We start from the raw sequence: 25122 nt of genomic DNA on the forward strand, positions 1-25122 counted from the left end.
TATGCGTTTAAGACGCTATTAAGAAAAGTCTTAAAAAAAACATAGTAAGACTATAAAAATAAGATAGTAAAGCAGCCTGAAGCTTTTATTAACAGCAGCCCTGTGACCATGGTCCGGCTCCTGCCGCACCAAACAAAAAAATGATTTGACTGAGTCAGTGGGCGGGATTATATGGTGAAGCCCCGATGCATCCTGGGAGGCCAGAAAGCTTGTGACTGTTTGGTGCAATTTCCGCTGTCGCTCTGGCATATCCCAATGTTATCCTGTGGACCCAGCCAGAGAAATATGGACTTGAGCAGAGCATCTGATGACAAAATCTGATGTTAATAAGATGATGATGCATGGTGATCACATAGACAACAGTTGAGTATTACTTTTGTTTGTTACTTTGTATACTAAAGTGTTTTTTTCATTTATAATCGGTCAGTTGGTTGCCCAGTCGAACTATTTCCTTCAGTCAGAGGTACAAAAAAAACCTCACACAAACAGCTTCCCGAGGACAAGACTTATGCTGGCCATACACCTATACGACTTGGGTGTGGTATGGAAGGTAGATAGTAACTAGGTCGACAGTGTCTATGTCAATCACTATTGGTCGACAGTAACAAGGTCGACAGGGTCTTTAGGTCGACATGAGTTTTTTGTGGAGTTTTTTGTGTCGTTTTCTTCGTAGCGTGACCGGGAACCCCAATTAGTGCACCATGACCCTTCGCATGGCTCGCTTCGCTCGGCACAGGTTACCGTTCCAATCGTAGTCCACGTGGATCGTTAAGTATGAAAAGGTTCAAAAAAAGAAAGAAAAAAAAATCTTTTGACCTGTCGACCTAGAACATGTCGACCTAGAAACCCTGTCGACCAGTAGTGGTCGACCTAGATAGTGTCGACCTAGAGTCCGGATTCCATACAACTTGCATTAGATGTGAGCCGTACCACACCTCGTCATACAATAGATTGTACGGTGCTTTGAGAGATAAGAGAGACACAGAAGAAGGACTTGGGGAAAGCAAGGAAGACCACATAATTTGACAGAGGTGACTGTTCAATATTAATCCTTCTGGACCTCTCAGCAGCATTTAATACCATGGACCATGGGCTTCTGATTGAGCAACTGATACATTTTTGTGGAACTGGTTCAAATCCTTTCTCACAGGCAGGTCACAGAGAATATCATCTGGATTATATTCATCACCATCAGTGCCATTGCCATGTGGTGTCCCACAAGGTTCTATACTATCCCCCGTTCTTTTTGCAGTATACATGCTCCCGCTGGGTGAAATAATCAGGCGCCATGGGCTAGTCTACCACTGCTATGCAGATGATACACAACTGTACTTGTCCTTTGCTCCGGGCACTGATAATCCAATAGCAACCCTAAATGGCTGTCTAGCTGATCTCCAGGAGTGGATGAGTGCCAGTTGGCTGCGACTGAACCCGGATAAAACAGAGGTCCTTATGATAGGACCGCAACATCAAAGGACAAGACTGCAGCATAGCCAACCAACTGGACTTACACTCGAGGATTCAGAATTACAAACCACTGATCATGTGCGGAATCTTGGCGTTGTCCTGGATGATGGCTTGACACTTAAACATCAGATATCAGCCACAATCAAATCCTCATTCTTTCACCTGAGGAACATAGCCAGAATCAAGCACTTCATTCCCTCAGATGATCTGCCAAAAGTCATTCATGCATTTGTATCATCTCAATTAGACAACTGTAATGCCCTCTAACTTGGTCTCCAAGCAAAAGAATTACACCGCTTACAGCTGGTGCAAAACACAGCTGTCAGGCTGTTAACCGACCAGTCACGTTCTAGCCACATAACACCCATCCTCTACTCACTCCACTGGCTGCCTGTACGATGGCGAATCATCTCCAAGATTGGCTTACTGAGTTTCAAAGCATTACATGACCAGGGCCCAAAGTACCTGAAGCAGCTTCTGACCCCATACTGCCCCACTCGATTACTGCGATCTGTAGATGAAGGACTTTTAGCAGTACCTAGAATCTCCTGTAATTCATCTGGGGGTCAAGCTTTTAGTCATGCTGCTCCGACTCTATGGAACTCGCTTCCCCACACACTGCGAGAGGCCCCAACTATAGAATCCTTCAAAAGTAGACTCAAGACTTTCCTGTTTACTCAAGCATTCCCATAATTGTCCCTGTAGTATCTCCATGCTTCTGTATTTTATGAAAAGCTGTTCTGTACTACATTATTTTCTGTACTATATTATGCTATGTATCTGTTAAGCGCCTTGAGTCCTATTGGAGAAAGAGAGCGCTATATAAATAAAATTATTATTATTATTTATACTCCTGCAAATGTGATCAATGCAACCACAATTTGCATACAGGCAACCCTACACTACACCTGAGCCTCTTCAACTATTAGTAGAGAATGAACTCGCATTACTCCCTGCAAAGCAGGACTTTCAGGTTCTGGAGTACAATATTTATGAAGTATGTGGTAGCTAGCTTATACAGTATCTGAAAATAAAGAGGGCATTTCACACCATTTATCCCAGTGTCACTCTGCTAGCTAAGGAATTAAGAGAAATACAAAAAATGTCGGATCCTCTCAATATTAGAGGTTTGTGTATTAGGAACAACCACATAGGGAAATATCTGAATATATTTCTTTCCAGGAAATCCATATGTTTTAACCAAAATATTTAATGTAATATTGAAGAAAGCCTGGATGCTCAAAATATTTGTTATCTACTGACAAGTGCACCATCTTGGAGTTATCCTCTACTTCTCATTCTCCTTTAAACAACACATTCAGTATGTTTCGCAGTCCTACAGTTTCCATCTCAAAAATATTTCCAGGATTAGACCCTTTCTCACTGTGGAGGTAACTAAGATCCTCATCTACTCGGGGTCATCTACAGATTAGACTACTGTAACCTCCTCTTATCTGGCCTCCCTATCTCCCACACATCTCTACTACATGTCCTCAATGCTGCTGCCTGGCTCATCTTCCTCTCCAAACCTACTAGATCTGACTCCCCTCTCCTACAAGCCCTACACTGGCACCCCTTCCCCTTCAGGCCCAAACTTCTCACACTCATTTACAAAGCCCTCGCCCAATCCTCTCTGAACTTATCTTTCTTCATACTCCTACCCGCCCACTTTGCTCAACAAATAAGTACTGCTTCTCCTCACACTCCTGCCTCCAAGATTTTGCATGTGCTGCTCCTTTCCACTCTCTCCTCTCGGACTGTCCACCTCTCTACAACACTGGTCTCGGAAGAGGGAATACGTACCGATTACCGACGGGCGGGATCCTGGCTGCCATGATCCCGACAGCAGGATCCCATCTACCTGTACACCGGCAGCGTGGCGAGTGCTAGAAAGCCCCTTTCGGGCTTGCTGCGCTCGCCACGCCGCTGGCACAGCGGCTTGCTGTGCTTACTACAGGTTATAGTCTCCCCCTATGGGTGTTGTGGACCACCACAGAGGGAGAGTAGTCTCTGTTGCCAGTATTCCGGTGGCGGCATTTCACTGCATGTCGGGATTCCAGCATTGGCTTTGTGACCACCGGGATCCCGACTGGCAGTGTCAGGATTGCCTCCCCTGAAGAAGCACTTGTGTCAAAGCCTTCCAGCTCTCATCCTAACATACTACTCCTTGTGCTCTGTCTCCCCCCCCATCTGTGTCACCCCGCCTGTCCCTCTCTTTTAGACTGTAAGCTCTCACAAGCAGCATACTTTTTTCCTTGTGCTTTTCCTCCCCTTACAGTACTTCTACCATAATCTACTCCCTACTGCAGTGGCAGAACTTGTGAGTGGTGGACCCAGGTGCAAAGATATTATTTGGGCCCCCCTCCTACACCCCAACCCAAGTTCAGAATATACCACACGGCAGAGGGTAACAACGGGAGGCAGAGGGCGAAAGCAGAAGGCAGGGGGAGGCAGTGGGCGAGGGTTGTGGGATTGAGCCATCCTTAGCTCACGGTATGACAATGCCTTTGCAGCCCCTACTGTTCTGATTGATTTTCCCTCTGCTAAGTGTTCCTCTTCTACCCACCTTTTTGCTACCTACCCAGTTTTGCCCCTTTTATCTGTCCCTTGTTCTACCCCCTTCTCTTCTCTGGCTCACCATTGCATTATACATGTGGACATTGTTGTACCCAGAACTTACAGTGAGACTGCTTTTACCACTACTAGCTGTTACGTTCTTTGTGCTCCGAACGAAAGATATTGAGTGGTAAGTCCCGAGCACAAGAACGTGACGCTGAAATAATGACAAGGTATAATAATTACCCCTAGCAACCTACGTGGTCAGTCTACGCCTGCGAGACTGTGTGTTCTTGGGCCCACGGCAGCCGCGTTTCAAGGGTGGATTAGGTCTGCCCAACTCCGATGCCCCCCGGTCTTAGTATGAGACAAGGCGTAAACGGAGACGGGATGATAACAAGGGGAACTCTAACTAAACACAAAACTGAGCTAGGGGCTACTTCTGAACTACAAACTAAATGTATGTGCGGCACAGCCGCCAAAGGAAAAGGAAACCAAGGTACACTATCCAAACCCTACACGGCACCGCCGTATACCAGGTAGGACAGCTATGGCGGAGCACCTCCGCAAAAACAAGAATAAAAGGAATTCCACGGCCAAGGCTCACAGGAAGCTATCACCGGCGTCTGTGTAATGCACTGAGACAGAATATAACAGACAGCCCTCCAATAGCTGCAGAGAACCTAATTAATGATGTTGTGCAGCTGCATTGCTGCACGACTCAGAGTTAGACAGGTGTAATTGATTTACATGGCAACGGGGAACGCGGTCCCCCTGTGGCGTCCCAGTTGCCATGGACCCGGCAGCTCGGCGCGCATGGCATACTGGCGTTGCCAGGGACCCGGCGGCTCAGCGCGCACGGCGTCCTGGCGTTGCCAGGGACCCTGCGGCTCAGTGCGCACGGCACCCTGGCGTTGTTAGGCGCCGTGCGGGGGAACAGGGAGGTGCGGCGGCCGTGACCATTGCTCAGCAATGGTCGGGCGCCGGCCAGAGCCACCGCGCCTAACACTAGCTTGGCCTGCTCTATCTGGACTCTCCCTCATCCTGTCTTTCTTCTCCCATACTAGTACCCCTGTACCCTTCGCCCCACTTATTTGCCAATCCATACTCTTGCCTTCAATGCTTCCACGCTCTACTCTCTAACAGGTCTCTTTATCTATAATCTCATACGTAATGCGATTTGGGCACGATATTAGCACCCAAAATCACATTGCAGTGATTATGGTGGGATGTAACAATCTACACTTGCAGGGCCAGGGGCTCCGACAGGGGCTTAATAAATCTGGCAGCTTCACATCCCCCATAGAAACCTAAGAGGGTTGCAACTTGTGCTGGAAGGTAAACAAAAAAGACAAAAATGGGAGCACTGCTGGTATCACTTAAAGACAGACCTTAATCATTAATGTAATTGATACTCATTAGCAGTGTAGATAAAATAGTAATCTTTAATTTACAACATGAAACAAACCAAAAAACACAACAATAATGATGAAATGAATAATAAAATATTACTGAGGTGGAATATCAGAAAGGGAATATTCTATCAGATTTCCCTAACACAAAAAGTCCTTTGAAGCTCTAATAATATTGCGCAATGCTCCTGCTCAGTATCATAGTCTCCTGAGGTAATCCAGATTATCAATTATGTGCTAACCAGAAGAAACATTGTTTCATTTTTGTACATGAAAGTATGGTTATAGATATGTAGCACTTTTTGATAAAGTTCATCCACACATGCCTCAGTGTAGCAATGTGAAACCAGCTGGAAACAATGTCCTTTTGTTAAATGTTTAGAAAAAAAGGGGGGGAATTCCTTAATCACACAGTCTTTCTATAGAGAGTTACCTGGGCCCCACGGTACTGCTGTTAAACCTCTTAAATGACTCCTACTGGACCTGCCAGCGTTTTACAACATGGGAGGAGGATGAAAAGTCTGTGAGTTTTCCGTGGTCCCGTTCTCTTCACTGACATCAGTACTGTGTGTGATTGGTGTGCACAGCGGCACTCCGTTGACCTCTCGTTACGCGTTTCCCCGCCTATTTCTTCGGCGGCTTCCTCAGACATCTTTAGAGCTGCAAGTGATGTTCTTTTATAGCGGCCGCAGCCCGGTATTTCCAGCGCTGCCTTTACATAACTACTTCCACTCTTTGCGGTTCAAGCCTCATTTGTCTTCATTAACTTTTTTACCCTTACAGGGATTACGGTGGCCATCTTTCTGGTTTCTTAACGAAGCCTCTTTGTAATTAGGATGGCTAGATTGGCAGCCGTCCTCTTCAGTCATAAATTCCATACCTCATATTCATAATTGCCTAGTCCGATTCACAGTCAATTAAAAAATAATAGAAATAAAAAAATGAAGTAAAATAAAATAAACACCGGTGTTTATTTTATTTTACTTCATTTTTTTATTTCTATTATTTTTTAATTGACTGTGAATCGGACTAGGCAATTTCTGATATTCCACCTCAGTAATATTTTATTATTCATTTTATCATTATTGTTGTGTTTTTTTTGGTTTGTTTCATGTTGTAAATTAAAGATTACTATTTTATCTGCACTGCTAATGAGTATCAATTACATTAATGATTAAGGTCTGTCTTTAAGTGATACGAGCAGCGCTCCTATTTTTGTCTTTTTTGTTTATATTCCAATTCAGGGGGGCGCAAATACCCCCATTTTGGGTAGCAGCAGCGGTATTACATTTGAGACATCCCTAAGAAGGGAAATTAATAGGAGGTATTTCTCCACCAGGAAGTCAGCGCAAAACCTTTTTTTCTTTTATTGTTCTGCTGGAAGGAATGGAGTGATCACAGCAGATATCTTCCCCCCCCCCCCCCCAAACAAAAACCTTTTTTACACATTAGACAGGCAGAGTCCCTCTTTTTACACATTATGCAGGCAGTCCCCTCTTTTTATACATAAGGGAGAGAGAGAGAGAGAGAGAGAGAGAGAGAGAGAAAGGGAGGGAGAGACTTGCCGTTGGGGGAGCCGCCACTCTTCCTGGGAGCCCACAGCACAGGGAAAGTCACCTCTCTGCTCCTAGATGCCGCCGCCGCGAGATAACAGCGGCAGTGGGGGGATGGGGAGGAGCGGGGGAACAGCTGCTCCGTCCTGTAACAGTGCCAGCGGGGGAGACCACAGCATGGAGACAACAAGCTACAGTGTCCGGTGTTAGGCGCGGCGGTCTTCGGCCGTGCCCTGACTGAGCAGCGGTCACGGGCGCCGCGCCCCTCTCCTTCCCTGTCCCCCGCACAGCGCCTAGCAACGCCAGGACGCCGTGCGCACGATAGCCGCCGGGTCCCTGGCAACGCAGGACGCCGTGCGTGCAGGGCCGCCGGGTGCATAGCAACGGGGACGCCACAGGTGGACTGCGTTCCCCGTTGCTAAGAATAGTTAATTAGGTTGCTCGTGCAGCAGGGCAGCTGCACGGCAACTAGTAATTAGGGTCTGGGGGCTGGTCCTGCTGGCCCTCTTGTTATTGGCCAGCAGGGCCTTTTTATGTGAGCCAGCACACTGCAGCCTCGCCGGTGATAGCTTCTTGTATGCCGTTCCTGCCTTGCAGAACTCTGTTCCTGTCAGCCGTGTTTGGTGGATCTTGCTCCCTGCCCTTTGGTACTTTGGAGGTCCGAAGCCGGTCCTGGGAATCCTTCTAGTCCTTGCGAACCTGTTTGTCATCTGGGGTTCTCGCCCAGTTTCGTGAGTAGCGGCTGCTGCCGCGTGTTGCGGCCTATGCCGCTTAGTGTTTACTTTACTGTGAATTGGTGCATTTGCAGAGGTTTCCGCTTTCACTGTCCTCCCCGGAACTCGGCGGTGCCGTGTAGGGGAGTGGACAGTGGTTTCTTTGTAGTTCTTTTCCTTTGGCGGCGTGCCGCACATACGTTTAGTTTTTAGGTAGTTTATAGCCCCTAGCGTGGTTGTTTCATTTAGAGGTCCCCTTGTTATTACCCTGTCTCAGTTCACGCCTTGTCTCTCTTTAAGACCTGAGGGGGCATCGGAGTTGGGCAGACCTAATCCGCCCTTCAAACGCGGCTACCATGGGCCCAAGAAACCATAGTCGTTCAGGCGTGAATTGATAACATGGGTAAGACAACGGAGGTAGGGTGCTAGGGGCTATTTCCTTCCCATTTCCCAATCCCAGCATTCCGTCTTGGTGCTCAGGACTCACTACATAAGATCTCCCCTGTCCTGAGCATCAGGATCGTAACACCCGGCAGCATATCTATATCACACGCTGACAAGGTTGCCGGGCGCTGCAACTTGTCAGCTGCGTGCTAGTTTCTCTTGTGCGGCGCGGCCCTGTGCGACGTGTGTGGGTCAGCAGATGAGCTGTGGGCAACGCACCGTTGGCCCACACGTAGTTACGGCTATGATTTAAGCCCTAACCAGCCTAACCCTAAACCTAACATGAGTTGTCAACATTGTGCCAGTCAGCATAATGGCCAGTTATAGGCTAGGAAATCCCAAGTGCAGCATGCTAAACGTTACAAGGAACAAGAAATACCTGGCCGGTACTCCTCTGAAGTGCTTGTGTACAGGTGGAGAACATTCAAAAATAAAAATCCTCCTAATATAATACATAGGATACGGAATTCTGTCCATCTCTTAATATTTAAATGTCCAAGCACAGACCCCTCCACACCTTCTAACACATAGGGCTAGATTTACTAAGCTGCTGCTTGTTGGGCTTGACCTTGAAAGTTCGCATTTAATATTAGTGCGGCTTTAAATGTCAAGGTCAAAGCCGTTGTTTGGAAAAAAAAAATCTAGCTTATAGTCAGTCATCAGGATAAAGACCCTCACGTTTTTCTAATACACAGGCCTTACATTGGCGCTAGGGGCGTATCTAGAGAGGAGGAGGCCCATGTGCAGGCTCTGTCTGGGTCCCCTCTTCTCTAGCCGGTAGCGCTGTAGTTCTGAGCACTAGGATCTCTAGGGGACTCTAGCGCTGTCCCAGAGCCTAGAGCACATGTGCAGGTCTCTGGGAAAATGTTGCGTTAGCCATTTTCCCAGTGATTTTCCTATTGCGCATGCGCAAAACACCGGGAAAATGGTGCCGCTCCATTTTCTCAATTATTCCTGCAGCGCTGCTGCTGCGTCGCGGGACTCCAGAAGGTGAGTATAAGAATTAATGGGTGCAGGGGGTGCCGTGTGGGCCCATGTACACCACACACATTGCACCCATTATAAATACGTCAGTGATTGCCGCCTAATGTAGACTTATCCCTGCTTCTTAATACAGAGACAAGACACAGATGTTGTACTTCTTCATAATAGACAACTCAAAATAGCCACCAAGCTCTCATTGCCACCTAATATACAGACTTAAAAGTACTGTCTACTAAACAGACAACAATGGAAATTTTGAAAGTGGCAATATAATATAGTTTTATACTCCAAGCAATAGGAGTGGTAGCAGTATGGCATACTACCGTACACCAGTTCACTTAAACTACTGGGAACAACACAGTTCCAACTCCCCTTACTAATACAGAGGCATAAAGATACAAACCTGGGGGCAATTCAGATCTGATCGGAGATGTGCTAAATTTAGCACATCTACGATCACTTAATCTGACATGCAGGGGAACAACCAGCACGGGGCTTGTCCGCCTCGCATGTCAAGCCCTACCCAGCCCCTCCCCCCGCACAAGTTGCCCCCTACCTGCGCAACTCCTGCACGCTGGCAGGGAGCTACTGGTCATATCCTGGGTCGCAGTGGCTGCGTGTGACGTCACGCAGCCGCCGCGGCCCGCCCCCCGCACGGTCCAGGCACGCCTGCATTGCCCAGACTGCCCAGCGAACGCCTCTGCCTGTCAATCAGGCAGAGGCGATCGCTGGGCTGAGATGCCGATAGCATCTCTTGCATGCACATGCGCACTGTGGCGCATGCGCAATTCAGACCTGATCTTCACAGCAGCAATCAGGTCTGAATTAGCCCCCTTGTTCAGAACACATACCTCTCGCTTCTTCCTTATACACAGACATGAGGACACAAACCTCTAGCCTTCTCCGTATTCACAAGACACATACCTTGCACCTCCTCCTTATACATCAGGATACATACCTCTCACCTCCTCTGTATACACAGGATGTCAGAACACATACCTCTCACCAATTCCATATACTTACACAGGACGTCAGGACACATACCTCTCACCTCCTACTTATACACAGGACATTGGGACACATTCCTCTCACCTGCTCCTTATACACAAAATACATACTTCGCACCTCGTTATACCTAGGACATCAGGACACATACCTTTTACCTCCTCCATATAGCAGGACATCAGGATACATACCCCTCACATCCTCCTTATACATAAAACATCTGGACACACACTGTACCTTTCACCTATTCCTTATAAACAGGACATCGGGACACATACCTCTCACCTCCTCATTATACACAGGACACATACCTCTCTCCTCCTCCTTATACACAAACATCGGAACACATACCTCTCACCTCCTCATTATACACTGGACATTGGGACACATATCTAATTTCCTCCTTATACACAGGCCACGTACCACTCACCTCCTTATACACAGCATACATACTTCTCACTACCTCCTTATACACAGGACATCGGGACACAATTCTCTTATCTCTTCCTTATACACAGACATGAGGACACATACCTCTCACCTCCTCCTTATACACAGTACACATGTCTATCATCTCCTCTTTATACACAGTCATGAGCACACTGACATCTAACCTTGGGGGTCATTCCGAGTTGTTAGCTCGTTATTTTTTTCTCGCAACGGAGCGATTAGTCGCTAATGCGCATGCGCAATGTCCACTGTGCGACTGCGCCAAGTAAATTTGCTATGCAGTTAGGTATTTTACTCACGGCATTACGAGGTTTTTTCTTCGTTCTGGTGATCGTAATGTGATTGACAGGAAGTGGGTGTTTCTGGGCGGAAACTGGCCGTTTTATGGGAGTGTGTGAAAAAACGCTACCGTTTCTGGGAAAAACGCAGGAGTGGCTGGAGAAACGGAGGAGTGTCTGAGCGAACGCTGGGTGTGTTTGTGATGTCAAACCAGGAACGACAAGCACTGAACTGATCGCACTGGCAGAGTAAGTCTCGAGCTACTCAGAAACTGCACAGAGATGTCTTTTCGCAATATTGCGAATCTTTCGTTCGCAATTTTGATAAGCTAAGATTCACTCCCAGTAGGCGGCGGCTTAGCGTGTGCAAAGCTGCTAAAAGCAGCTTGCGAGCGAACAACTCGGAATGACCCCCCTTGTTCTTTAAAACAAATGTTCTAGAAGAGGAATTCTCCAATCACTACATTCCATTACATTATAAAATAACGGGTTTGGTTCTAGGTAAATGTATGGGAGGTTTGGCAACAATATCCTTTTGAGAGAGGTAAAAAAAGAAAAAGAAAAGGGAACAAACATTCAGTGACTCTCCATATGATTACAGATACTCAGGGCAAGTTCAGGCAGAGTCTGTAATAGAAAATACTGTGTATCCGACTCGTAACCTGGTAACACTAACTCCACCAAAAGCATTACCATATTTCTATGTTCTGTACAGTACTATTACTATAAATGGCAAAGAGAAGGTGGATTGGGTAACACCTGCTAATTCTTCACACCTGTATAGGGTAGTGCTCATGGCTATTATGTATAGCTTTTCTGGAACATACAGCACTTTCACACACCTCCCAGCCTGTAGTGAGTGCCTAAAATGCTATGTGTGACTGTGTCTGCTGGAGTTACATAACAATGGGATTGCTTCTGACTGTATTTATACTGTAGCATGCACTTCAGACACTTGTCCAAAATGCTGCTGTGTTTTAAAAACCCCTCTAGTGATACATGGGACACCACCCATAATACTACACCCACGATTTTACTAAGGTCATATAATCGCACACAACTGTTCTGATACAACAGATACCACTGCCAGAAGTCATCACAGTTTTCTTTTTATTATTTTTAATGGATCATTACCACACATTCTTTGCATTCCAATGAGCTCTGCCTTTTCCTCCCACTAGTGAAATTCTGCCTAATCACCAAGCATGTGTGTCAGGGGGCACTGCTGTTCTAGCTAATAGAATGACAGCACTTACTATATACTGTGTTTGGAACAAAAGTTCAGGACACTGTTTGAGGAGCCTCCTGCACATGCAGATATGAAGCTCTCGTGAGATCTGAATTTACAAACAAGATAGCCACCCAGCATTAATGTTGCAAATTCTTGTCAAAAAGGGATTAAAATGAAATTACTGTAATGTAGTGAATTTTAGAGAGGACTTGTCAAGCATGAATAAGTACATTTTAACCTAATGCCTTGTGCACTATAGGCTATGTGTAGGTATCGATAATGTGAAAAGCCCCAGATATATTTCTCCGGCCTTACCTTGCCTTCCGCACTTATATACTATGTATACATGCCACTTATATAACATAATAAACACACACACATAATATATATATATATACACACACACAGGTTGAGTATCCCGTATCCAAATATTCCGAAATACAGAATTTTTTGAGTAAGAGTGAGATAGTGACAACTTTGTTTTCTGATGGCTCAATGTACACAAACTTTTTTTAATACACAAAGTAATTAAAAATATTGTATTAAATGACCTTCAGGCTGTGTGTATAAGGTGTATATGAAACATAAATGAATTGTGTGAATGTACACACACTTTGTTTAATGCACAAAGTTATTAAAAATATTGGCTGAAATGACCTTCAGGCTGTGTATATAGGGTGTATATGAAACATAAATGCATTCTGTGCTTAGACTTGGGTCCCATCGCCAGGATATCTCATTATGGTATGCAATTATTATTATTATCATTAGACGATGTGTACCCAGCACGATATTGGCGGCAAAGGGACCCGGCAGACTTGCATATGTCGGCAGCGATGGAGCGATTGTGGTGTAGCCAGATTGAATTGCATGCAGATCCAATGGGCAATGCCGACGCTGACCTGCGGGAGTGCATCGTCAGCAACATAGTGGCTACACACTGGATGATTTTTAACAATTTGACGTTCCAATCCGTCACAATCTGGCAAATCGTTCAAAAAATCATCTAATGTGTACCCAGTTTTAGTGGAACGTGGATGGCAACCTCTGCTCTATCGGTACAGAGACTTAAATCAATTTATCAAGAGATATTTAGATAGCTGGGTGTATTACTGTACTGCTTCGCCAGCTGCAATAGTCTTACAAGCAGGGAATTTGATGAGTTTCCAAAGGCCCCGGATTGATAAATTGCAGAGGAACTGCATTTTGAATTGCGTAATACACAACAATACAGAATGCAGACACTGCCCACCAATTATAAAGTTCTTAAGTCTAAATACCCCTTTTAGACCGCCAGCTTTTAACACGGGTTATTGCACATGAGCACAGATAACTCGTGTTGCTGTACATTTGAAAGGGGTGGTCTTCAGGTTGCTGACTGTCTGGATCCCGGCGCACAGTATACCGGCGCCGGAATCCCGACAGCCGGCATACCAACAGTTTTTCTCCCTCGTAGGGGTCCACGACCCCCCTGGAGGGAGAATAGATACTGTCGCAAGCGCAGTGAGCCCGCAAGGGGCTCATTTGCACTCGCCACGCTGTCGGTAAGCTAGTAGTCTGGCTTCCGGCGCCGGTATGCTGGTCGCCGGGAGCCCGGCCTCTGGCATACCATACCACACCCTTTGAAAGGGCCCAGTTGGAATAATCTGGGTCAAGGGACTCTGTATTCCAACTCTGGTAGCAAGCAGGGTTGAAAACGGGTTCAACCCGGATCGCTGTGCTGTTTGAACGGGAAGCCGGGGTTGATGCGACCCGTTTACCGTTCACTAAGTGTGGATGGGCGGCGCTTGGAGATCATGTGATCTCTAAGCGCCGCCCCCGCCGCGTCACCGGTGACGCCACCAACCCGGCAATACGGGACAGCGGAAGCGAGGGACCTGACACGGGTCGCACGTAGGAAGCACCCGTGTCAGGCTCCTGGGTGCGACCCGCCTCAGGCAGTGTGAAAAGGATATGATTAACAAATACAAGGCTCTATGCAAAACACACTTTTCAAAACCGCTTTATCCACAGAAATAATCTGAAATAATATATATCTGACAGAAATAATCTAGTAAAAAAAAGTCAATATGAAAATCTAATCGAAACAAACAAAAGATAAAATTTGTTTCCAACTGTACTGTGCTTTAGACAAAACTGCCATATTTTAGCTTTTTTCATGCATCAGCACACTGTACTGTATCTTAAACACATTTTTTCTTTGGGCGTGATAGCATTGTTCTTTCATCCTTTGTGCATACAGCAGTTTAAGGATAATGTTTAATCTCTAGGCACTCCTTTGTGACCTAGTGTATGGGTAACGCTAACAAATACCATAAAGACAACAAAAAGATTCTACACAATTTTACTCTCCATGAAAGAAAATTATATTAATGGCGTATTGACATAGGACATTGACATTCCACTGCAAGCTATTGTAACCAACAACTATTATTACTTGTTAGTAAATCAATATTTCTCTGACGTCCTAGTGGATGCTGGGAACTCCGTAAAGACCATGGGGGGGGGGGGGGGGGGGGGGGGGGGAATAGCGGCTCCGCAGGAGACTGGGCACAAAAGTAAAAGCTTTAGGACTACCTGGTGTGCACTGGCTCCTCCCCCTATGACCCTCCTCCAAGCCTCAGTTAGATTTTTGTGCCCGGCCGAGAAGGGTGCACACTAGGGGCTCTCCTGAGCTTCTTAGTGAAAGTTTAGGTTTTTTATTTTCAGTGAGACCTGCTGGCAACAGGCTCACTGCATCGAGGGACTAAGGGGAGAAGAAGCGAACTCACCTGAGTGCAGAGTGGATTGGGCTTCTTAGGCTACTGGACACCATTAGCTCCAGAGGGACCGAACACAGGCCCAGCCTCGGAGCTCGGTCCCAGAGCCGCGCCGCCGGCCCCCTTACAGAGCCAGAAGCAAGAAGAGGTCCGGAAAAATCGGCGGCAGAAGACATCAGTCTTCAACAAGGTAGCGCACAGCACTGCAGCTGTGCGCCATTGTTACTCAGGCACACTTCACACTCCGGTCACTGAGGGTGCAGGGCGCTAGGGGGGGGCGCCCTGAGCAGCAATGTAAAACACCTTGGCTGGCATAAATACACCACATATAACCCCCATGGCTATATGGATGTATTTTAACCCCTGCCAGAACTCACCAAAAAAGCGGGAGAAAAGGCCGCCGAGAAGGGGGCGGAGCCTATCTCCTCAGCACACGGGCGCCATTTTCCATCACAGCTCCGCTGGAAGGACGTCTCCCTGACTCTCCCCTGCAGTCCTGCACTACAGAAAAGGGTAAAAAAAGAGAGGGGGGCACTAATTTGGCGCAGTTTTGATACTAACAGCAGCTATAAAGGGAAAAGCACATTTTATAGTGGTATTCCTGTCTATATATAGCGCTCTGGTGTGTGCTGGCATACTCTCCCTCTGTCTCCCCAAAGGGCTAGTGGGGTCCTGTCCTCTATCAGAGCATTCCCTGTGTGTGTGCGGTGTGTCGGTACGATTGTGTCGACATGTTTGAGGAGGAAAATGAGATGGAGGCGGAGCAATTGCCTATTATACAGTTGTCACCCCCTAGGGAGTCGACACCTGAGTGGATGAGCTTATGGAAGGAATTGCGTGACAGTGTCAGCTCTTTACGACAGACAGTTGACGACATGAGACAGCCGGCTACTCAGCTTGTGCCTGTCCAGGGGTCTCAAACGCCATCAGGGGCTTTAAAACGCCCGTTACCTCAAATGGCAGACACAGACACGGATACTGACTCCAGTGTCGATGATGAGGAGACATACGTGACTTCCACTAGGGCCACACGTTACATGATTGAAGCAATGAAAAATGTATTGCATATCTCTGATAATACAAGTACCACTAAAAAGGGTATTATGTTTGGTGAGAAAAAACTGCCTGTAGTTTTTCCTGTATCCGAGGAATTAAATGAAGTGTGTGATGAGGCGTGGGTTTCCCCCGATAAAAAACTGATAATTCCTAAAAGGTTATTGGCATCGTACCCTTTCCCGCCAGAGGATAGGGCACGTTGGGAAACACCCCCTAGGGTGGATAAAGCGCTCACACGCTTGTCTAAACAGGTAGCACTACCCTCTCCTGATACGGCCGCCCTAAAGGAACCTGCCGATAGAAAGCTGGAGAATATCCTAAAATGTATATACTCTCACACGGGTGTTATACTGCGACCAGCAATCGCCTCAGCCTGAATGTGCAGTGCGGGCCTGGCGTGGTCGGATTCCCTGACTGAAAATATTGATACCCTAGATAGGGACAGTATATTACTGACTATAGAGCATTTGAAGGATGCATTTCTATATATGCGTGATGCACAGAGGGATATTTGCCGACTGGCATCAAGAGTTAGCGCGCTGTCCATTTCTGCAAGAAGAGGTTTATGGACGCGGCAGTGGTCAGGCGATGCGGATTCTAAAAGGCACATGGAAGTATTGCCTTATAAGGGGGAGGAGTTATTTGGGGTAGGTCTATCAGACCTGGTAGCCACGGCAACTGCTGGAAAATCCACATTTTTTACCCCAGGTAGCTTCTCAACCTAAGAAGACGCCGTATTATCAGGCGCAGTCCTTTCGGCCCCATAAGGGCAAGCGGGCAAAAGGCGCCTCATTTCTGCCCCGTGGCAGAGGGAGAGGGAAAAGGCTGCAACAAACAGCCAGTTCCGAGGAACAAAAGCCCTCTCCCGCCTCCGCAAAGTCCTCAGCATGACGCTGGGGCTTTACAAGCGGACTCAGGCACGGTGGGGGCCCGTCTCAAGAAGTTCAGTGCGCAGTGGGCCCTCTCGCAAGTGGACCCCTGGATCCTTCAAGTGGTATCTCAGGGGTACAAATTGGAATTCGAGACGTCTCCCCCTCGCCGTTTTCTAAAGTCTGCTTTACCGACGTCTCCCTCAGACAGGGAGGCAGTATTGGAAGCCATTCACAAGCTGTATTCCCAGCAGGTGATAATCAAGGTACCCCTCCTACAACAGGGAAAGGGGTACTATTCCACACTATTTGTGGTACCGAAGCCGGACGGCTCGGTGAGACCAATTTTAAACCTAAAATCCTTGAACACTTACATACAAAGGTTCAAATTCAAGATGGAGTCACTCAGAGCAGTGATTGCAAACCTGGAAGAAGGGGACTATATGGTGTCTCTGGACATCAAAGATGCTTACCTACATGTCCCAATTTACCCTTCTCACCAAGGGTACCTCAGGTTTGTGGTACAGAACTGTCACTATCAGTTTCAGACGCTGCCGTTTGGATTGTCCACGGCACCCAGGGTCTTTACCAAGGTAATGGCCGAAATGATGATACTCCTTCGAAGGAAGGGAGTTTTAGTTATCCCTTACTTGGACGATCTCCTGATAAGGGCAAGATCCAGGGAACAGTTGGAAGTCGGGGTAGCACTATCTCAGATAGTGCTGCGCCAGCACGGTTGGATTCTCAATATTCCAAAATCACAGCTGATCCCGACGACACGACTTCTATTCCTAGGGATGATAGATGTGTGACTGCTGGGGAGCAGTCACACAGGGAAGAAATTTCCAGGGCTTGTGGTCAAGCCTGGAGACATTACTTCACATAAATATCCTGGAGCTAAGGGCCATCTACAATGCTCTAAGCCTAGCAAGACCTCTGCTTCAAGGTCAGCCGGTGCTGATCCAGTCAGACAACATCACGGCAGTCGCCCACGTAAACAGACAGGGCGGCACGAGAAGCAGGAGGGCAATGACAGAAGTTGCAAGAATTCTCCGCTGGGCGGAAAATCATGTGATAGCACTGTCAGCAGTGTTCATTCCGGGAGTGGACAACTGGGAAGCAGACTTCCTCAGCAGACACGACCTCCACCCGGGGGAGTGGGGACTTCACCCAGAAGTCTTCCACATGATTGTGAACCGTTGGGAAAAACCAAAGGTGGACATGATGGCGTCCCGCCTCAACAAAAAACTAGACCGGTATTGCGCCAGGTCAAGGGACCCTCAGGCAATAGCTGTGGACGCTCTGGTAACACCGTGGGTGTACCAGTCAGTGTATGTGTTCCCTCCTCTGCCTCTCATACCCAAGGTACTGAGAATCATAAGAAGGAGAGGAGTAAGGACTATACTCGTGGCTCCGGATTGGCCAAGAAGGACTTGGTACCCGGAACTTCAAGAGATGCTCACAGAGGACCCGTGGCCTCTACTTCTAAGAAAGGACCTGCTCCAGCAGGGACCCTGTCTGTTCCAAGACTTACCGCGGCTGCGTTTGACGGCATGGCGGTTGAACGCCGGATCCTGAAGGAAAAAGGCATTCCGGAGGAAGTCATCCCTACCCTGATCAAAGCCAGGAAGGATGTAACCGTACAGCATTATCACCGTATTTGGCGTAAATATGTTGCGTGGTGCGAGGCCAGGAAGGCCCCTACAGAGGAATTTCAACTGGGTCGTTTCCTGCATTTCCTGCAAACAGGACTGTCTATGGGCCTAAAATTAGGGTCCATTAAGGTTCAAATTTCGGCCCTGTCGATTTTCTTCCAGAAAGAACTGGCTTCAGTTCCTGAAGTTCAGACGTTTGTCAAGGGGGTACTGCATATACAGCCTCCTTTTGTGCCTCCAGTGGCACCTTGGGATCTCAATGTAGTTTTGGGGTTCCTAAAATCACATTGGTTTGAACCACTCTCCACTGTAGACTTAAAATATCTCACTTGGAAAGTGGTAATGCTGTTAGCCCTGGCTTCAGCCAGGCGTGTCTCAGAATTGGCGGCTTTATCCTATAAAAGCCCTTACCTAATTTTTCATACGGACAGGGCAGAATTGAGGACTCGTCCTCAATTTCTCCCTAAGGTGGTTTCAGCGTTTCACTTGAACCAGCCTATTGTGGTACCTGCGGCTACTAGGGACTTGGAGGACTCCAAGTTGCTGGACGTAGTCAGGGCCCTGAAAATATGTTTCCAGGACGGCTGGAGTCAGGAAATCTGACTCGCTGTTTATCCTGTATGCACCCAACAAGCTGGGTGCTCCTGCTTCTAAGCAAACTATTGCTCGTTGGATTTGTAGTACAATTCAGCTTGCACATTCTGTGGCAGGCCTGCCACAGCCAAAATCTGTAAAAGTCCATTCCACAAGGAAGGTGGGCTCATCTTGGGCGGCTGCCCGAGGGGTCTCGGCTTTACAACTTTGCCGAGCAGCCACTTGGTCAGGGGCAAACACGTTTGCTAAATTCTACAAATTTGATACCCTGGCTGAGGAGGACCTTGAGTTCTCTCATTCGGTGCTGCAGAGTCATCCGCACTCTCCCGCCCGTTTGGGAGCTTTGGTATAATCCCCATGGTCCTTACGGAGTTCCCAGCATCCACTAGGACGTCAGAGAAAATAAGAATTTACTTACCGATAATTCTATTTCTCGTAGTCCGTAGTGGATGCTGGGCGCCCATCCCAAGTGCGGATTGTCTGCAATACTTGTACATAGTTATTGTTACAAAAATCGGGTTATTATTGTTGTGAGCCATCTTTTCAGAGGCTCCTCTGTTATCATGCTGTTAACTGGGTTCAGATCACAGGTTGTACGGTGTGATTGGTGTGGCTGGTATGAGTCTTACCCGGGATTCAAAATCCTTCCTTATTGTGTACGCTCGTCCGGGCACAGTATCCTAACTGAGGCTTGGAGGAGGGTCATAGGGGGAGGAGCCAGTGCACACCAATAGTCCTAAAGCTTTTACTTTTGTGCCCAGTCTCCTGCGGAGCCGCTATTCCCCCCCCCCCCCCCCCCCCATATGGTCCTTACGGAGTTCCCAGCATCCACTACGGACTACGAGAAATAGAATTATCGGTAAGTAAATTCTTATTTTTTATTTCACAATTACTTACACCTCGGCCCCATGTCCGAATTGATATATGTGGACACCATAAAGATTAATACATAGTTGCATACCCTCCTAAATTCTGGAGGAGACTCCTTGAAATAATAGTTGTCTCCCTGAATAGACCATCAATCTCCCTAATTGCACCTTACTCCCAATTATGCCGCTGTTAAATTCTTCTTGAGGGGGAGGAGAGAGAGCAGTCAGAGATATATACATTTAAACGGGCTCATCAGTGCTCTTTCCCTGCATTGGTTATTATAAGGCACAATGATTCATATGTCCCTATGGCTAGATGCATTTTAAATAAGGTTTTTCGTGGCCACTTACAGTATATGAAACCTCTTGTAAAACACAATACACTAACAAATCCTGCAAAATATTAGTGTTTTTTCTTCAACAAGTAGCTTTTACTAACTTTGGGGCTCATTTACATTTGGATATAAGTCAGTTTCATGACACGCCTCTCAGATGTAGTAGTCCACGTCCGCGCTGATGGGTGTTACGTTAGCAATCGCCCTGAAATGCTTTTTCAAAAGTAGGCAAGTATGGATTCACTCATTTTAATTATTTGACATACCTGTATGTTTTAATCCATGTAATTCTGCACTCCACAGAGAATTATATTATTAAGGGTTCTTCTTCGAGGTTGGGGTAACGGCTGTCCCACAGGAAGTGTCCTCATGATGGAAAGTTATCGGGCTAGGGGGTGAAAATATAACCTTGAAATATATGTACAGTACATTAAAAATTAGAGCTGTGTTCCGGCCCATTTTTGCTGGTTTAGGTTCTGATTCGTCTTTGGTTTTGGTTCTGTAGCTTATTTTTTAAATCAATATAAATACATACATACATACATACATACATACATACATAGTCAGAATGTGGGCCTTTCTTTTTCTGTTCCTACAGTATTTTAACCTCAGTAACAATTTGCAGTCAATTTTGACCACCTCATAATATTGTTTTCATCCAGTTTAGGCCAAAGGCTACGTCAAGCTAGCTGGTTACTAGGCAACCGAACAGCAGCACAAACACACGGCAGTTTCTAACACTTCTATGAAACAATGCCACACCGCTGTGGCATGAAAAGTGGTCAAGATTGAATTTGTCCTTGGACCCTCCCACTCTCCACCCACCCTTATGTTACATATTAAAAAGGGCATGCAGAGTTTAACAAACCAACTACTTCAGCGACACGGACTGCCACCTTGTGGCTGAAATGCTTGGTTTGTTTTGGACTCCACAAAACAAGTTAACAATGGGGTTAAGGCAGCTAAGCTAACAAATCTACATGCATTTTGCTATGACATCCCTTTGTTTTTCGAAGAGGTTGTCAGCGGTATGCTTCTTAGTGAAGCCAGTGATACACACAGTAGCCTGCTTCCATACCTCCCAACTTTGTCCGCCTTCAAAGAGGGACACACGTGCGCTCCCGGAAAAGGGGTGTGGCCTGTGGAAAAGGGGGCGTGGCTTCACGGGAGGACCCACAATCGCGAGCCACGCCCTGATTTAGTCACTGAGGGGGCATGCCCAGCGCAGCGTGAGCCGCTGGCATGCCCCTCTCCCTCTGTCTGCACTGAATAGACGCTGTGCGCACAGAACAGTACAAACAATATACATATTTAAAAAAAATTGCTTACACTGAAGGGATTCAAAGGGCTTTTCTATATATGTGAAAAAGTTGCATTGGGGTACAGCACACAGAACAGTACAAACAATAGAACAAATTTTCTTTTTTCAATGTGCAGCTCAACTCACACTGCAGGGATTCAAAGGGCTTTTAAATGTACATGAATAAATGCACTGGGGTACAGCATACATAGATTGTACAAACTTATACACATTTTTTTTATTTCTATAACTTTTCATTCACTTTTTTTATTTTCTTACTTTTTTCACAAATGACACTGGGGCGTCACACTGTTTATATGTAAACGCATCACTATGCGACAATAATTACAGTAAGGGGACTAGACACAGCACAGCTTTTGGATGGACACAGCAGAGCACCGCACACAGCAGCATGACTGGAGCGAAATGGCGCAGAGTTACTGCTGCGGAGTCCCTATACTGAAGACAAAATCTGTGAGAATCCGACACCACGATGATGACGTTTTGCCTTGATTTGGAATCCGAGCCTGGCGGGAAAACCTGAGCTAGGGTTCGTATTTACTTGGTTACTGGAAATTAGGGTGGGCTCGGATTTCCTAAAATCCAAACCACTCATCTCTATTAAAAATAAACATTTTATAGTTCACTTTTAAGCCTATTTCCCTAAATCTGTAGATGGACAGACACAATTGTTTCAGTTCCACCCACTAGGGTGCAGGATAATTTATAAATATTGGACTCTCCTCCTCCTTGTAAACATGCTGCTCCTCCAAAGGCTATGTATACATCAGTGCGATGTCCACACAATGCAACATAGCTTGCAACAGGACCCGGGATGTCGGCTGCGAAGAGCATCAGTGGGGGGAGGAGCAGTTACATTCTGCATTCAGCAGCATGGCCCTTCTAAGCAACATTGCACAGGTCCAACGTGCGATACAGCATACGACCCGCAGGAGCATGTATCAAACCCAATAGTGAGTGTACACACTATACAATATCGTATGGATCCGTCCGATATCAGCCAGATCGTATGTGATATTGCATATTGTCTATGCACCCAGGGCTAATTCTAGCCCTTTTGGCGGCCCGGGCGGAAAAGAGGGGCGTGGCTTCATACAGGGGGCGTGGCCAGTTACGCCCCCTTTAGAGATGTGCCCCCATTTGTGCCCCCTGTAGGAGTAGCGCCGCTTACAAAAAAAAAAATGTAATACTTACTATCCCCGCTCCTGATTCCCGACCGCTGCAGACCTCCGCCGGCGCCGCTCCTCTCCTCTCCTCGGATCTATGGGACAGACAGACACTAGAGGTCAATTATGACCCCTAGCGTCTGTGTCAGTCCCGCAATGCTATGCGGTGCGCGATGACATCATCGCGCACCACACAGCAAAGGTCCTCTCCACGAAGGGAAACTAGACGGGTAGCGTCTAGTTCCCTTCACAGCGGGGGACACAGCGGACACAGCGGGGGGGCACAGTAGTGGATCTTGCCATGGTGCGGCGACCTCCGGAAGGCGGCGCCCCGGGCAAAAGTCCTGCTTGCCCGTGGCAAGATCCGCTACTGTATGCATCCTTAGTTTACCATTAGCTATGCAAGGGCACAGGACCTGAAAGAGGAGCAGAGTAGAACAGACGCATAGCATAGTCTCTACATCAGGGGTATTTAACATGCCTACAATCTATCAACCACCTGTATTACCTTCATACAGAAGACAGCTACCCCACATAGCATATCCACATTCTAGAACTAAGGAAATATAACCAGACACAACCGAGTGGCCACACTGTAGACCTACTGAAGTCCCATAAAGCACAATACAAAAGGAATTATGTGCTCTAGGTGAGAGCCAGGGGTGTGGATTATTAGATCTATGCGAAAAAGGTCTACAGTGAATAGGGCTACCACTAATGGTAGACATGCATTAGGTCGACAAGGTCAAAAGGTTGACATAGAATAGGTAGACAGTAGGACAGGTAAACAGGGTCATGGTTGACTAAAAAAAAGGGGTTCTCAACTCACACTGCAGGGATTCAAAGGGCTTTTAAATGTACATGAATAAATGCACATTTTAAAGTGACAAAACAATTTTTTTGTGTGTTTTGTCACTTTTCTTCCACAAACAAGTCCCATTAGTGTACCGATTCGCTCTCCATGCTTCGGGCAAGGTGCCATGCTCCGCTACCGCTGCAATCGGCACAATTTACTATTCCCAATCGTAGTCCACATGGATGGTAAAGTATGAAAAAGTAAAAAAAACAAAAAACTTGTGTCTACCAATGTCATGTGGACCTTTAGACCCTGTCGACCTGCCTACCTTTTACATGTTGACATTTTGACCCTGTCGACCTAATGTAAGTTTACCATTAGTGGTAGACCTATTGACTGTAGATCTATAGTCCGGAAACCAAGAGCCAGAGAGTTTCTTCTGCCACAGGATAGGCCAAAACCAGCTGGAGATGGCCTACATACCTTATTATGCCCATCAGTTTGATCAACAAGTCTCCTTGCTCAACTGAATCTGTAAGTAATACAGGGCCTAATTCAGACCTGATCGTAGCAGCAACTTTGTTAGGGGATGGACAAAACCATGTGTACTGCAGGTGGGGCAGATGTAACGTGCTGAGAGAGTTAGATTTGGGTGGGTTATATTGTTTCTGTGCAGGGTAAATACTGGCTGCTTTATTTTTACACTGTAATTTAGATTTCAGTCTTAACACACCCCACCCAAATCTAACCCTTACACTTCCCCAACCTATCCCTGACCCAGTGGCGGAAGTAGAGAGTGGTGGGCTAAGCTTAGTGCATATGCATTCCCGTCCCACCCTACGCCCCAACCTTTGCACCCCCCAGCACTAACACCCTTATTTTGAGTGGGCCACTCTATAAAGTACGGGAAATTTAGGGGGCCGAACATTTGGGTTTTAATACAACACAAGTAAAGTTTAATATATACACGTGCCATCAGAGCCACACTTGCCTCTTTCCATGCCATCAGACCCCTCCTTTGCAGGACACCAGCATTTGTCACACATGTCCTCATGCTCACCAGTTACTCCTTATTCACATTACGCCAAATAGTATGAGCGGAAATTCACATTACACCACACGGTATGAGCGGAAATTCATATTATGCCACACGGTATGAGCGGGAAATTCATATTACGCCACACAGTATGCCCCTAGCAGTGCCAGATACCCTTAAAACCCCACTCAGGAAACTACTGAGTACTTGGCTCAGCTAATATATATAATTTATATTATAATACACACACACACACACACACACACACACACACACACACACACACACACACACACACACACACACACACACACGTAAAATAGAAATGTAAATATACAATAGAAATATGAACTGTTCAAAGGAAAACTGTGCTTACCTGCTATCATATGAATTATGTCACCTTGGACATCGTCTTTGCCACAGATGGCAGCCACCAGCCACAGGGGGTGGAGGTGGCAGAAGCACAGATGAGGAGGTAGCATAGGTACAGATGGGGAAAGGGGCAGAAGCACATGGGGGGGGGATGGGCAAATGGAGATAGCAGCTGGAGAAGTACAGAAGGAAAAGGAAGGG

The 25122-nt window shown here is 46.7% G+C and overlaps 1 protein-coding gene across 1 annotated transcript in view; it reads right to left on the reverse strand.

Annotated features, from left to right (window-relative positions):
- The window catches only part of PAQR5 (progestin and adipoQ receptor family member 5), a 69068-nt gene extending 48476 nt beyond the window's left edge, over positions 1-20592 (reverse strand). Inside the window, exon 1 of the mRNA XM_063925520.1 lies at positions 20497-20592. The gene's annotated coding sequence lies outside the window, so the exon portion shown is untranslated. The remainder of the gene's footprint in view (positions 1-20496) is intronic.
- Between the last annotated feature and the right edge of the window lie 4530 nt (positions 20593-25122).

The sequence above is a fragment of the Pseudophryne corroboree genome, chromosome 6, assembly GCF_028390025.1.
Source record: "Pseudophryne corroboree isolate aPseCor3 chromosome 6, aPseCor3.hap2, whole genome shotgun sequence".
NCBI lineage: Eukaryota > Metazoa > Chordata > Amphibia > Anura > Myobatrachidae > Pseudophryne > Pseudophryne corroboree.